Below are 15,921 nucleotides of genomic sequence, written 5' to 3'. Positions count from 1 at the left end.
CTTCATCGGTCGGGGCATAGAGTATAAAAATTGGCAAGTCGTGTTGCAGCTGTACAGAACCTTAGTTAGGCCACACTTAGAATATTGCGTGCAATTCTGGTCGCCACACTACCAGAAGGACGTGGAGGCTTTGGAGAGGGTACAGAGGAGGTTTACCAGGATGTTGCCTGGTCTGGAGGGCATTAGCTATGAGGAGAGGTTGGAAAAACTCGGATTGTTTTCACTGGAACGATGGAGGTGGAGGGGCGACATGATCGAGGTTTACAAAGTTATGAGCGGCATGGACAGAGTGGATAGTCAGAAGCTTTTTCCCAGGGTGGAAGAGTCAGTTACTAGGGGACATAGGTTTAAGGTGCAAGGGGCAAAGTTTAGAGGAGATGTGCGAGGCAAGTTTTTTACACAGAGGGTGGTGAGTGCCTGGAACTTGCTCCCAGGGGAGGTGGTGGAAGCAGATACGATAGCGACGTTTTAGAGACATCTTGACAAATACATTAATAGGATGGGAATAGAGGGATATGGGCCCCGGAAGTGCAGAAGGTGTTAGTTTCGGCAGGCATCAAGTTCGGTGCAGGCTTGGAGGGCCGAATGGCCTGTTCCTGTGCTGTACTGTTCTTTGTTCTTTGTTCTTTTGTTTGTCACTGCTAGCAACTAAAATGGCCATCACAATTTGCATCTAAATACCCTACATTTCAATGTAATGAGGTGGAGACGTAGGTCTGGTAAATCTCCCACCAGAATAATGGTTTGCGAATTTTGAATGAGCTATTTTCCTTGCCTACTTTAACAAGACATTAAAAGCAACCTTGGAACATTAACACTGTTGGATGCAAGCCACTCAAAGGGCAATTACTGAGACAACGGGACCTGACAGAGATTGGGAATTCTTAGATCTGATCTAATTAAGGTGCAAAATAGAGAATACACTGTGCCATCATTTGTGTGAAAACTTGCAGTAACTTCTCTCTGCAGCAGACAAGCACCTGAGTTTGACCAGTGCAGCACCCAACTGGGGTCTCTCTCTCTCTCTCCAGGCCACCCTGCAATTTCGAACCCTGCCTGCTGGCTGCAAAACATCTAAGCTTATCATTGCTGCAGACAAAAACCCTGGGAAGAAAACTATTTGCATCACTGTCTCGAAGAAAACCTTGAATCAGTTGGCCACCTCTACCAGCCGGAAACTTCAGGACTGCGAGTTCAGCTCGAAGACAACTGAATTACTAGACTCCATAGACTGTATATATTTTTTATTGTTCCGGACTCTAATCTAATCAATCTATACTTCTCCACTCTGTAACCTATTTGACTGTGTGCGTGATTCTAATGTGTGTGTGTTTGTGTGTGACAGTTGGAGCATTGTTTATTATTTTACTTAAGTCGGGTTTTTGTTTTAAGTACAATAGATTAACCTCTTCTTTAAACACAAGAAAATCTGTCTAATTGTTTCTTTTATGATCCTAGCACATAAAGGGTTAAACACTCACTGAATTGGTAAGCATATCCACTGTTTAAAAGAAATAAACCCTGTTGCAGTCAAACAAGGAGAGGGACAAGAGGGGAGCCTTTTGACCCCTCCTCACTTGATCATAACAATAGAATTTTTTATTTTGTCTCTTAGAAACCATGTGAAGATGCATTTCAACACAATTTATATCACATTGTGTGTTTCTAATAAATGAGAACGGTTTGTCAGATCATTTTTAATGATTTTAATACTGCTAATATTTATATTTGGCCCTTAATTTTGATCAGTTCAATGATCCAATCATTGATGTTTCAGGTTAGTTAAATAAATCGATCAGAGCAACACATTTCTAATTCCTTTTAAAAGGAATGCTTCAAATAGACTAATAACTGAAAATGAATCGGCCAAGGTGGTAATTTCAGTAAGGCCTCAAACAGGTCATTATTAAAGTGTACCTGCCCATATGTTTGTTCTTATGTCTGCAACCTGTATCGAAAACAAAATTTGGAGTGTCAGCTTGTTACAAAAATTAATTACAAAATGTGTATACTGGGGGAGATTTTCATCTTTTGCACCAGGTGTAAAACATCTCCTGGACACAACAGAGGGACGAAAATCATGTGGGAAGAATCCATGTTGGACTGCAAGATATTTTTAAACATCCTTTCCTCTAAATTGGGAGTTTTTAAAAACTCTTTAAAGAGATGAAAATACTGGAAATATACAACAGCTCTTCCAACAACTGAAAAGAAAAAGATTTGGGAAGTAATTTTTTCTTTTTTATCTTTGGGACTTATCCATTATCCTTTCTTACCAATCCTTACACAGAAGAATTTGGATTATTATAATGTCTTTTATAACCTCAGGATGTTACAAAGTGCTTCACAACCATTGTTTGCAGCATTGTCACTGTTGCAATTTAGAAACATGCTGTCGGCAATTTGTACAGAGCAAAGTCCCAGAAACAGCAAGGAGATAAATGACCAGTTAATCTGTGTTGTGGGTGTTTGTTCAGGGCTAAGTATTGTCCAGAACACCAGGAAGACTTCCTGCTATTTTACGTAGTGACATGGGATGTTTTACACATTCACTGAAAGAGAGCAATCTCATCTGAAAGCTGGCACCTCTAACAGTGCAGCACTCCATCAGCACTGTACTGAAGTGTCAGCCTAGATAATGTCTTCAAGTCTTGGCAGTGAGACTTGAACCCACACCCTTCTGACTGTGAATAGGGCCGCTGAGCCCAGGCTACAGCTCAATCTAGAAGATTACTTCAAATTCAATTGTGAGGGCTGGAGAGGGTGCATACAAATTCAAATAAGAAAAATAAAATTTAGGATGGATGGTGGAAAATTCACCTTCAGACTGATCAACACAAGGAATAGATTGTTAGATAGTGTGAAAATGGAAAGGCTGGAGTCATTTAAGAAAAAAACTAAATGCTGCAATGGGGGTAGGCCCTTCTAGATGGCTGAATTAAGATGGACCAAGTCGCCTGTCTCATCTATGTTTATCTTATGATATGGCTATCACTTTAAAAGGCAATGGGAGAGGTTTGTGCTGATGCTGTACAATGTTCTAGAATTGATTGATTCATTTTTAAAATGTTTTCTGCCTTATAGCTCAATCTCATGACATGAAATAACATTTGTGACATTGTTTATTATAGTTTCTAAATAATTAGGTCGGCATTTGTAAGTGTTATCCTCCTACCAGCTGCTTTCCTGGCCAGTGATATAGTAAGGAATCAGAATTAATGATCTTATGGAAGGTTTCCTAGTGAATGCCTTCATGCAGAAATAATGTTTAACATAAATCCCTGCACTTGCTGCTGTCAGATATTGAGTATGAATAATGATTTATTAAATTAACTGTCAAAAGATTTTGCAATTTTAAATCAAGTCCTTCTTCTAATATCAGATTCCTGTATATATTCCCCTTCTGCCAAAGCCAGGACAGGCAATAATAAATCGTCTTATCTCTCACTAACGTAGTCGTAAATTAGCAAAGAACCATGATCAGTTATCAATGTACTTGCATAGAGTATGATTATTAGAACAACATTCTTAATGGAAGCAACAGCAGGCAAAAACAAAACCATACTGATATCTTACTATGGTAGTATATATAAAGGGGAATTGGATTTTATTTGCAAAGCTATTTTGTCATCGCATTACTCATTCATTTCTCCATTTACGTACTGTGACTGCTTTTGTTTCATTTGGTCAAAGCACTCTGTGATCATTTGCTTAGATCAAATGGGTTTAAATAGCACCTTTTATAGCTCTTCATAATGGATGATCAACAGTAGTTTTAAAATAGAAATGTAACAAATTCTAATGTACAATTAAATAGATGGGCACCAGTGAGTTAAAGACAGTCGAATAATACCAACTGTTGATTGATGTGTATAAACTGTACCAGCTTTTATGATGTCATGTGAATTCATCAGCGTTGTAATTCTCTCTAACTATTCATTCTGAACATTGGCTACTGGAATAGGCTGGAACATCCACAGTGAGCTAATTCATTATATGCTTTGTTTGTCAAGATGTTTGTTACACTCCACATCCTGCACCCTGCACAGCTGCAGCAGTGATGCCTTGTAATGACTATCAGGTAGGAATGATGCCAAATAGCTTCTTTATAGAGAACATTGAAATAAAATGAAATGTATCAAGAGCACATAAACTAATTGGTGTTTGATCTTGTTAAAGTGTTTAGGAGTATTCTTACCTAGAAAAAGAGTGTACAGGCAAATGGTATAATTTAGCTGTTTATTTTGCTAATAAATGTATTGTAACTTGGAACATTCTTCTGTGTTATGGTGCTTTTCAGCAGAAATATTTACAGCAAATCAGTTTAGCAAACTGTATACAATAGTAAATTATGATAGACGTTGAATGTGTTGACATCTCCCAATTCTGTGACCTTTGCTCTCGCAAACGTCTGTTTGAATCTCTTCAATCGGGTTTCTGTCCCTCACAGAACAGCAAATGGCCCTAATCAAAGTTACATGACATTTTATGTGCTGTGGCCATTCTGCATTTATCCTCTGTGTTCTCATTAATTTCAATGAAGCCTTCAACACGGTTGGCCACAGCATCATACCCCAACACTGTTCCCTCAGCTCGGTGGGACAGCCTTCATCTGGCTCCTCTATCAGATTGCCGACAGAGCATCTCTACTCATGTCTACTTTTCCCAATCCCATACACTCAACTCCAGAAACTCACCTCCCCCAAGGATTCATTTTATTTTTATTCAGTCGAGGGATGTGGGCGTCACTGGCTAGGCCAGCATTTATTGCCCATTCCTACTTGCCCTTGAGAAGGTGGTTGCGAGCTGACTTCTTGAACTGCTGCAGTCCTTGGGGTGTAAGTACACCCACAGTGCTGTTAGGAAGGGAGTTGCAGGATTTTGATCCAGCAACAGTGAAGGAACGGCGATATAGTTCCAAGTCAGGATGGTGTGTGGCTTGGAGGGGAACTTGCAGGAGGTGGTGTTCCCATGCATCTGCTGCCTTTGTCCTTCTAGGTGGTAGACGCCGGGGGTTTGGAAGGTGCTGTCAAAGGAGCCTTGGTGAGTTGCTGCAATGCATCTTGTAGATGGTACACACTGCTGCCACTATGCATCGGTGGTGGAGGGAGTGAATGTTGAAGGTGGTGGATGGGGTGCCAATCAAGCGGATTGCTTTGTCCTGGATGGTCTCGAGCTTCTTAAGTGGTGTTGGAGCTGCACTCATCCAGGCAAATGGAGAGTATTCACTAACTTGTGCCTTGTAGATAGTGGACAGGCATTGGGGAGACTGGAGGTGAGTTACTCACCGCAGAATTCTCACCCTCTGACCTGCTCTTGTAGCTACAACATTTATGTGGCTAGTCCAGTTCAGTTTCTGGTCAATGGTGACCCCCAGGATGTTGATAGTGGGGGGATTCAGTGATTGTAATGCCATTGAATGTCAAGGGGAGATGGTTAGATTCTCTCTTGTTTGAGAAGGTCATTGTCTGGCACTTGTGTAGCGTGAACTTTACTTGCCATTAATCAGCCCAAGCCTGGATGTTGTCCAGGTCTTGCTGTGTATGGACATGGCCTGCTTCAGTATCTGAGGTGACACAAATGGTGCCGAACATTGAGCAATCATCACCAAACATCCCCACTTCTGATCTTATGATGGAGGGAAGGTCATTAATAAAGCAGCTGAAGATGGTTGGGCCTAGGACTCCTAGGACTGAGGAACTCCTGCAGTGACATCCGAGGACTGAGATGATTGACCTCCAACAACCTTTGTGCTAGAGTTGACTCCAACCAGCAGAGAGTTTTCCCCCTGATTCCCATTGACTCCAGTTTTGCTGGGGCTTCTTGATGCCTTAATGTCAATGGCAGTCACTTTCACTTCACCTCTTGAGTTCAGCTCTTTTGTCCATGTTTGGACCAAGGTTGTAATGAGCTCAGGAGCTGAGTGGCCCTGGCAGAAACCAAGCTAAGCATCACTGAGCAGGTTATTGCTGAGAAAGTGCCGCTTGATAGCACTGTCGACAACCCATTCCTTCACTTTGCTGCTGATCGGGAGTAGACTAATAGGGTGGTATTTGGCCTGGTTGGATTTGTCCTGCTTTTTGTGCACAGGACATACCTGGGAAATTTTCCACATTGCCAGTTCGATGCCAGTGTTGTAGCTGTACTGGAACAGCTTGGCTAGGAGTACAAGTCTACTATTGCCAGAATGTTGTCAGGGCCCATAGCCTTTGGACTATCCAGTGTTTCTTGATATCATGTGGAGTGAATCGGATTGGCTGAAGACTGGCATCTGTGATGCTGGGAACATCAGGAGGAGGCTGAGATGGATTATCCACCAAGCAGTTCTGGCTGAAGGTGGATGCAAATGCTTCAACCTTGCCTTTCACACTGATGTGCTTGGCTTCCCTATCGTTGAGGATGGGGATATTTGTGGAACTGCCTCCTCCTGTCAGTTGTTTAATTGTCCACCACCATTCACGACTGGGTGTGGCAGGGCTGCAGAGCTTAGATCTGATCCGAAGGTTGTGGGATTGCTGTTTATTGCACGCTGCTTTCGCTGTTTGGCAAGCAAGTAGCCCTGTGTTGTAGCTTCACCAGGCTGACGCCTCATTTTGAGCTATGCCTAGTGCTGCTCCCAACATGCCCTCCTACAATCTTCATTGAACCAGGGATGGTCCCCCGGCTTGACAGTCGAGTGGGGGATATGACAGACCATAAGGTTACAGTTCTGGTAGAATACAATTCTGCTGCTGCTGATAGCCCACGGCGCCTCATGGATGCCCAGTTTTAAGTTGCTGAATCTATTCAAAATCTATCCCATTTAGCGCAGTGGTAGTGCCACACAACACAATGGTGGGTACGCCCAGTGTGAAGATGGGACTTCGTCTCTGTAAGGACTGTGTGGTGGTCACTCCTACCAATACTGTCATGGACAGATGCATCAGCAACAGGTAGATTGGCGAGGACGAGGTCAATTAAGTTTTCCCCTCTTGTTGGCTCTCTCACCACCTACCACAGACCCAGTATAGCAGCTATGTCCTTTAGGACTCAGACACTCAGTCAGTAGTGGTACTACCAAGCCAATCTTGTTAATGGACATTGAAGTCCCCCAGCCAAAGTACATTTTGTGCCCTTGCTACCCTCAGTGCCACTTCCAACTGGTGTTCAACATGGAGAAGCACTGATTTATCAGCCGAGGGGGGCAGTAGGTGGTAATCAGCAGGGGATTTCCTTGCCTATGTTTGACCTGATGCCATGAGACTTCATAGGATTCGGAGTCAATGCTGAGGACTCCCAGGGCAACTCCCTCCTGCCTATATACCATTGTGCCACCACCTCTGCTGGGTCTGTCCTGCCAGTGGGATAGGACATACCCAGGAATGGTGATGGTGCAGTCTGGGACATTGTCTGCAAGGTATGATTCCGTGAGTATGACAATGCCACGCTGTTGTTTGACTAGTCTGTGGGACAGCTCTCCCAATTTTGGCACAAGTCCCCAGATGTTAGTAAGGAGGACTTCGAAGGGTCGACATGACTGGGTTTGCCATTGTCGTCTGGGTCGATGCCGGGTGGTCCGTTCGGTTTCATTCCTTTTCTTAGACTTTGTAGCAGTTTGATACAATTGAAGGGCTTGCTAGGCCATTTCAGAGGGCATTTGAGAGTCAACCACATTCCTGTGGGTCTGCAGTCTCATGTAGACCAGACCAGGTAAGGACGGCAGATCTCCTTCCTGAAAGGACATTATTGAACAAATGAGTCTTTACAATGTTATGACTGAGGCAGGAGTAATGCACTGTTAATTTCGTCCCATTACTCCTCAGGTCACAGAATATTATTAAAGTTTCCCACCTACTGGAAATTAGCCAAATTAAACACTTTATTAACCCCCAGCATAAAACACATCAAAACAGGTATTTTTAAACAACAACAAATTGACTATTTAATAATAAGCGAAATCTTAATCGATACTGAGAGAAGTCTATGTCTGAAAAGACTTTATAACTTATTATTCCTCCTAACCCTCATGCACACACACATACAATCAAAAAAAACCAACGGTTAACCAGTTTTTAAAAATGATGTTTTAAATTAGAGCTGTTTCTTAGAAATTAAGAAAAATAGCTGGGCTGTCAGTCCTGGTGGGTTATGTTCCCGGTTCGGTGAGGTGTCCCAGAGTTGAATAGTCAGATGCCACGCAACGTCTCCGGGCGGGTTTGAGGAACAGTCTGTAATGGAGAGGCATTCACAGCACTTTGGTTGCGGCAGGCATTACACAGATCTTTCAACAAGGAGTATAACAACAGGTCTATTCAGATTTTTGAACTAGCAATCTATCAGTAGACAGCTAACTGAGTTTTCAGAACTCCCAGAAACATGAAAGGCAACAGAAAGTCACTCCTGAGGTAGAGGCTTCTTAGAGACTGGAAGTAAAAAGGACTTTGCTACCTCCAATAATGCAAATATTCCTTTAGGTGAAACACAGCCTGTAGGCTAATGTAGATTTTGTGCTGAGAGAGACAAATCCTTCCTTCCTTCACGGAGCGCGCTTTGCTGTCTGCCAGTTCAAAGCAGTTCCAGCCAGCATTTACACACAGTCAAACTGATACAATACAGCATGTGACCTCTCTCTCTCTTGCTGTTGCTTAGGAAACAGGCTTGCAGCTTGCACACACTGTCTTCAGAGAGACAAACAACTCTCAGTCTTAAAGGCACACAGACCCCTTTAGTTTTTAAACAGAGAAAAAAAAACACTTCCATGACAACAACGATTTCATGGCCACCAATAGACCAGCCTTTTAATTCCAGATTTATTAGTTGAATGCAAATTCCACCTTCTGCTGTGGTGGGATTTAAAACCACGTCTACAGGGCTCTGGGTTACTAGACTAGTGACATTACCACTATGCCACTGCCTCCATTGAGTGGCTTCTGCTTCCTCATCTATATGTAGACCCATGATAACATCATCTGCCTCATCTAGGTTACCTTCCATGTGTACACTAATGGCAGCAAGCTTTACCTCTTCCCCATCTCTCTCGACCCTTGCATCATCTCTGTGTTGCTTATTGGACATGCAGTCTTGGATCAGCCACCATTTTCTCCTGTTAAAGATAGATAGATTAGAAAGATAGAACCAATTGTCTACAGTGCTGCCACAATCTCTGTGCCAGCATGACCAACACTACCCCACTTCTCTGGCTATTTTTTTTTTTGGCTGAATCAGACCGCTCACAATTTTAGCACCCTCTTTAATATCAAGTTGATGTTCTGACAACATATCCTTCAATCACAAAGATTGATTATTTTTTCACCTCCATGGCATTGCTCACCTTCATCCATACTTCAGCCCTTCTGTCACTGAAACTCTCATCCAAGCCTTTGTCACCCCCAAACTCAATTATTTCAATGCTCTCCTCCCCAGCCTGCCATCCTCCACCCTCCATGAACATCAGCTCCTCCAAATCTCTGCCGCCTTTATCTAATCCCGCACAAAGTCCCACTTGCCTGGCACCTGTGTCTTTGCTGACTTACAATGGCTTCCATTTCCCCAATGCTTCAAATTAAAATTCTCATCCTCATGTTTAAATCTCTTCACTGTCTCATATCTCTCTATCTCTGTAACCTCGTCCAGCCCTACAATCACTCCTGAGCTCTCCATTGCTCAGACTCTGGTCTCTTCTATTTCCCCCGCACCCCACCCTTGACCTTTACCCCACCATTGGCAGCATATCTTCCGACACCTAAACACCATGTTCTGGAATTTCTTCCTTAAATCCCTCTACCTCTCTAACTCTTTCTTCTCCATTAAGACCCTATGTAAAATCCAGCTTTTTGGTCACAGTCCCTAATATCTCCTTCCTTGGCACATCATTAATTTTTGCTTACACCTCTGTGAAGTGTTTTGGGACAGTTTTTGACATTAAAAGCACCATGTAAATGCAGTTTGTTGCTGTCAATAGAAAATGTTTTGGAAATGGAAAGGAAAACGTGTTATTAAGCCTCAGATTAGTGAAAGGTCCTTCAAGTTCAAAATATGGGCTGCTTTTCTATCACACGATGTGAAAATAATTTTCTGTTAATGTCTAATTTTTCTAAAGATGAATTATGGTATTACGTGAAGTTGTGAAAAATACCATCTGCCTGCTTTCATTGTGGAATCCATTTTAGTGTTGAATGTTCTCCATCTTGCTTGTCAACCTTTCTTACTTCACATAGGCTGTCAACATTTCGAAGTGTGTATCCCACTTGTTTGCATCTGCAGATGAAAATCAGCCCCACTATTAATTCTACACTTGACTGCCACTCCAGAATCCACCCTAATACTACTACTCTAAGAGATGGCACGCTGTTGTGGATGGGAATTCTTGTGATAGTTTTGCAAGATCTTGGATTTCCCATTGCAGAGCACCATCCCCAAAAGTAGCAGCATCATTTAATCTTTACACTTCTTCAAAAACCTCATGCCTGCCAAGAAGTGGGAATTCCACAAATGACGAGAGCCTTACTGCAGCTTGCAGAAATCATGAAACATAAGCAAGACATTGATGGGGAGATAGGGTACGAATGGAGCAGATAAAAATCAGCAAGCAGGTCAACCCTATTCAAAAGCAACTGTGAGGGGAGAAAGAAGGAGAAAAGAGTCAACATAATTTGGATGGGGGTGTGGGGGTTAACCCAATGGGAATTAGTGTGTGACCATGAACTGGGGGCTAGCAGGAGATAAGAGCCTTGTGTCATGCTCACAAGGAGCCATGATGAAATAAACAATGAACTGGAAGAATTATGGCAATAAAAAGTCAACTGTTAAACTGAACCATAAGAAAATGGGCACATCTGTACCACAGACCAAATGGAGTAGTGGTCAGGTGACACCTCCTGTACTGGCAATCATCAAGCCTGTCTGCTAAGATGAAACTCATTTACTGTGTCTGATTTAGCTCTGGGGAAAACCCATTGAAATTGAAAGGTTTCCATTAAATGACTCTTCCCTACAGGAATGGGACTAACAAAGGTTCTGTAAGACAGAGTGACTCCACATCCTAAAGCTAGATGACTGGATGTGAAGTAGCACCATTGTAACAGAATGTTTCCCATCCAGACACCAAGATAGCAAATTGTTTCCATATCCTGAACCATTGTGTGGTCACACCAGGGGAGAGGGCCATGTGACACCTGACAGAGACTCAAATGTGATGGATTTTTACATCTAAAAGCTAGCACTCTGGAGAAAGAGGGGAGATTAAGAAAATGCCACAGAAAGCCAGTTCCAGCCAAAGGCGGTGAGATCAGTCTAGCACAGGAAGAAGCTCTGTTGCTGATACTATGCTTCAACTTGCTCGCCAACAGCACAGGTTCATTCCCCGTACCGGCTGTGGTAGTTCATGGAGGCCTGCCTCCTTGCCTTGCCCCATACTTGAGGAGTGGTAACCCTCAAGCTATACATCACCAACTGTCTCACTCTAATGGTTCTTTGGGACTATGGCTAGAGCAACTTCAACTTGCTGCAACAGAGAACTTAAAAGTGACTACTGCCTCCAGTCGGAAGTTTTAGCCACCAGAAAACTACACCTCAGCAAGTTCACGACTACAAAAATGCAGGCTTGCACCTTTGAAAAGACTTTCCTCCTGAGAAGATTCAACTGGTTTCTGTAAACCATCACTTTGGATTTTAATTGCATCCTACCCTTTTTGTCTCTGTTTTATGTATGCATGTGTGCATGAATGCGTGTGTCGGTGAAGGTTGCGAAATTTGGGTTTTGCTGTTTAAATAAAAATTTAACCATTTTTTTTCACCTATGGGAAAACCTGTCATTTGTCTGTTTATTTGACCCTTAAAACACTCAGACTAGCACACCATTTTATAACAAAACACTACTGCAGTCAGTTGGCAGGTGAGAAGTGGAAGTTACCCACAAAACTTACCACCTGTCCGTAATACCTGTCTTACTGACAACTATGTAAACCAGTTTAAATCAACTTAATAAACAGAATATACTAACTAACAATGCCAGTGCATAACCACAATAACCCACATTTCTCTGCAAGAAGTGAAGGAAATTCCCCTTGCAATTTTTAATGCAAGCTGGCAGTATGCAACTGATGAGCTTAGGTCATGCCAGAAGCCCACTACACTTATTACTATGAGCCTGACCCTGGAAGTCCTGACAAGACTACAATATTCTGTGTTCATGCATAGGCCGGAATTTTATGGCCCCTCTGTGAGTGGACTGGTGGAGGGGTGGGGAGGCATAAAATTGAGTGGGAGGCTGGGGGGCCATTCCCGACCACCTCCCGTGGGGCGGTGGCGGCAAGAAATAACCCGCCTGCCCCAGGGCAATCAAGGCCTTAAAGTGGCCAATTAACTGCCATTTAACGTCCTCCTCCCACCATTGTGGGGTAAAACCAGGCAGCCTTCTTGTGGGCTGGGGGAGGACCCTCATGATTGGTACCTTGCACCCCACGGACGGTCATCCCCAACTGCCCGAACATACAACAGTTCACCACCCACCCCCGTCCCTCACCACAACCAAACCCCCAACCACCCTTGCCTCACTGGGACCCGGCTGATTTTTAGGGCCTTGCAGGGGACACTTACCTGAGTTCCGGGGCCGTCCTTCCTGTTGCCTCCGATGGCTGGGTGTAGTCCCAGCAGTGGCCATCACTCCCAGTGGCGCTGTAGGGGCTGAGAGCTGCGGGCCCGCTGATTGGCCAGCAGCTCCATTAGGTGGAACCTCCTGCCTCAAGGAAGTAGAAGCTCCACCCAAGACCAATTCAGGGCCTAGAGAGCAAAAAATTACAGCCTGGCTCCCCAGGCCCAGTGGAGGTGCCCTCGCCACCAACTTTCTGGCCTCCTGCCCAACGTAAAATTCCAGCCATAGACTCAAAAATTTACACTCTAATGAGCAGGGACAATTAGTTGCAAGGCATTTAGTTCAGGATCAAGCTTGAACTATTAATACATTTTTAGGTTTTTCATTGCATGTCTGTGCTATATATATTAATACTTCAAGATGGCTCCTGGGCTGGAAGCTCCCTTGCTGTTCAACTCTATCCATGGCCATCTGCTCCCATCCCTAACGTTTTCTCCCCCAATCTGCCCTCTTAAACTGTTTAAATTCCCCTGGCTCTTTAAATCAGTTCATTTTAGCCCTATCTAAAAGTTAACAGTTAGTTTAGTGTATGTTACCTGGGCCCACTGCCCTCCCCCAGCCACACCTGCTCTTTGTTTTCTCAATGAAATTGATCCGGATGAAACTGACGAGAACAGCTGCCGATACTTTAATCTCCGATCCTGCTGTCTTCACAGTCCAGAGTGTCTGCAGCCACGGCATGCGGTAAGTCCATTGAGGTGAAGAAGGAGCTGCGGGACCCGAGAGAAGTCCTGTGAAAAGGTGCCCCGAACACCCAAAACATCCACGAACGGCCCCCCCGGCCGCAACTTCAAAGCGCCCGCGGGAGATGGCTCGGAGAGCATCTGCAGCGCACTGTCGGCAATGCTGCATGCCTTTATTTAAACCACTGCAAAAAAAAAACCCTTAGCAAATGTAATCACCTCTAAGTCTGCCAAATGATGCTTCACCTCCCGAAGGACGTGGATGAGCTTTCCGGACGTCGATGGTGGGCACTGAGGAAATGGCTTATTACCTGCACCAGATTCCACCCCCCCTCCCCCCCCCCTTTACCCCCCTTCCACCCCCCCCCACCCCACCCCCGTCCCCTTCCCTGCTCCACCCTCTCAGCTCACCCCCTCACAACCCCGTCCCAGCCCACCCCCCCCCCTCGCACCATCTTCACCCCGCACCCCCTTCCCCTGCACCCCTCCCTCTACCCCTCCCCCTTGCATCCCCTCCTCCCACCGGCACCATCCTACACCTGTGTAGGGGCCCCAACAACCCCACTGCCTTGTGGGCGTCTCGGGAGAGACCAAGGCTAAGGGAGTAAACCCTAACAGAAAATCCGGAGCGGAACCCCGTAGGCGGTCATGTGTCACCTTTGGCATGTTTCCGGCAGTTCCTGCAGCCATACTGGTGCCAAACGTCGTGTCCTGCACTCCTTTGGACCCCACCAGAAAGGCCGAGAGGGGGGTTTTGACGACTGGGCAACTCTCAACCTCCATAAATTTGCCCAGGCATGCGCCATGGAGAGGTCACTCCATAGTTGCCTCACAGCGACTGAAACAACACGGAAGGCAGCAGTTACGGGTTATAAGTCCAGAGAAGAGCCTGTCACTCCAGAATTGGCCTTTATAGCCACTCCAGGCGCTGCTTCACAAACCACTGACCACCTCCAGGCGCGTATCCATTGTCTCTCGAGATAAGGAGGCCCAAAAGAAGCTTATTATTTATTCATAATTTCCTTTTCAATTTCCACTTTTATTGATCATTTTATTTTCCAAAAATATACTTTATTCATAAAATTTGTAAAAGTACATTACATTACAGTTCAAATTTGACATTACATAAAATGCAATTTCTTTCAATAGAGTACATGAAGTGCCTTGGTACACCTGCCATTACAGGTTATATTTACTATGTACATTTACAAACATTATGTGGTGCATACAGCCCGAAGGGTTTTACACGGTTCCCAGCCCTTCGGTATACTATGGCGGAAGGGTGTTAGACCTTTCTCCATTGAGCCTTTGCACCAACTACCCAGTTACACAACAGCTTGCAAATATTTGTACTTAATCAGAGAATTTATTTTACATCTGAAGCTGTTTTAACATCTGTAGCTCGAGCAACTACTAATACATTTGCACACTGTTGCATAACTGGCTTAGTTCACAAATGCATCCTTGTTCCACTTGTTTCTTGGACTTGTACTCATTGGATCAGATTTTCCCAATGGAATCATTTCATTAACTGAATAAAAACTTCTTTCAAAGTTAATGTACACCATATGTTAAATGGTGAGATCACTGCAACAAGGAATGGGGGTTGTAGCATAATCTGTGCCATTTGCAAAATTTGTTTCATATGGTATGTGGGAAGCTAGTATGGTTTACACAAATGTCCTTATTTCAAGTTTACATGTTTTCCAACCTTTCTTTCAGTTCTAGCTGCTGAGGCATGAATGGTGTAAGCACAGCTGTAATTCCACAAACTGTGTGGAGAGTTGAGTTTTAACCACTCCGTTGTCCTGGACAACTACATAAATTGCAAGTTTAGAGGCAAGTAAAAGAGGGAAACAAAGAATATCTCTCTGTTATAACTTGCACTATTACTAATATTGCAGGGGGTCAGTTAGTGCAGTTGGCTAGAGTGTGATGTAAAAAGACGCCAACAGTGTAGGTTCAATTCCTATACCAGCCGTGGTAGCTCATGGAGGCTTTTCTCCTCACCTTGCCCCATGCTTCAGGAATGGTGACCCTCAAGATATACATTACCAACTGTCTGTCTCTTGTGGGGCGAGATGCCTATGGTCCTTTAGGACTATAACAACAACAACTAATGTTGCTCATATTTACTGTTTCTAATTGTCAGGGTATGATGCAGTTTGTTAGCTCAATCAAATGAGTTCTCTCTTACTTGTTTACACTTACAAAAATATTTCAGAAACCTGTTCAAATTATACAGTATTGTCCAGGAATTCTTTAAAATTAAATGTTTTTGAATACATTTTTCAGATACCTCTTCATCTATATTCAACATCGCACAGACACCAATCCCCTGAGATAATTCTGTGCCACAAATCTTTCCTTACTAAAATAGTTCAATACTTTTCTCCAGTAAAGCTAATTTGAAAAGGGTGTTTGTTCTTTTATTTTCTGTTGGATCCCTGCAAATCAAAGACTCCAAACTCTGTTGATAATGGATTGCAACAGAATGGCCATAATCTCCCCATAGTCACTGCATTAGCTTTCTCATAGATGAGTCAGTATATTTATTTCCTAAACAGTTTTCTTGCCTCCTCGCCTGAAGGCATTGACTCTTGATGT

This window comes from Heterodontus francisci, chromosome 25 (genome assembly GCF_036365525.1).
Source record: "Heterodontus francisci isolate sHetFra1 chromosome 25, sHetFra1.hap1, whole genome shotgun sequence".
NCBI lineage: Eukaryota > Metazoa > Chordata > Chondrichthyes > Heterodontiformes > Heterodontidae > Heterodontus > Heterodontus francisci.
Note: the sequence above shows the minus strand (reverse complement) of the source record.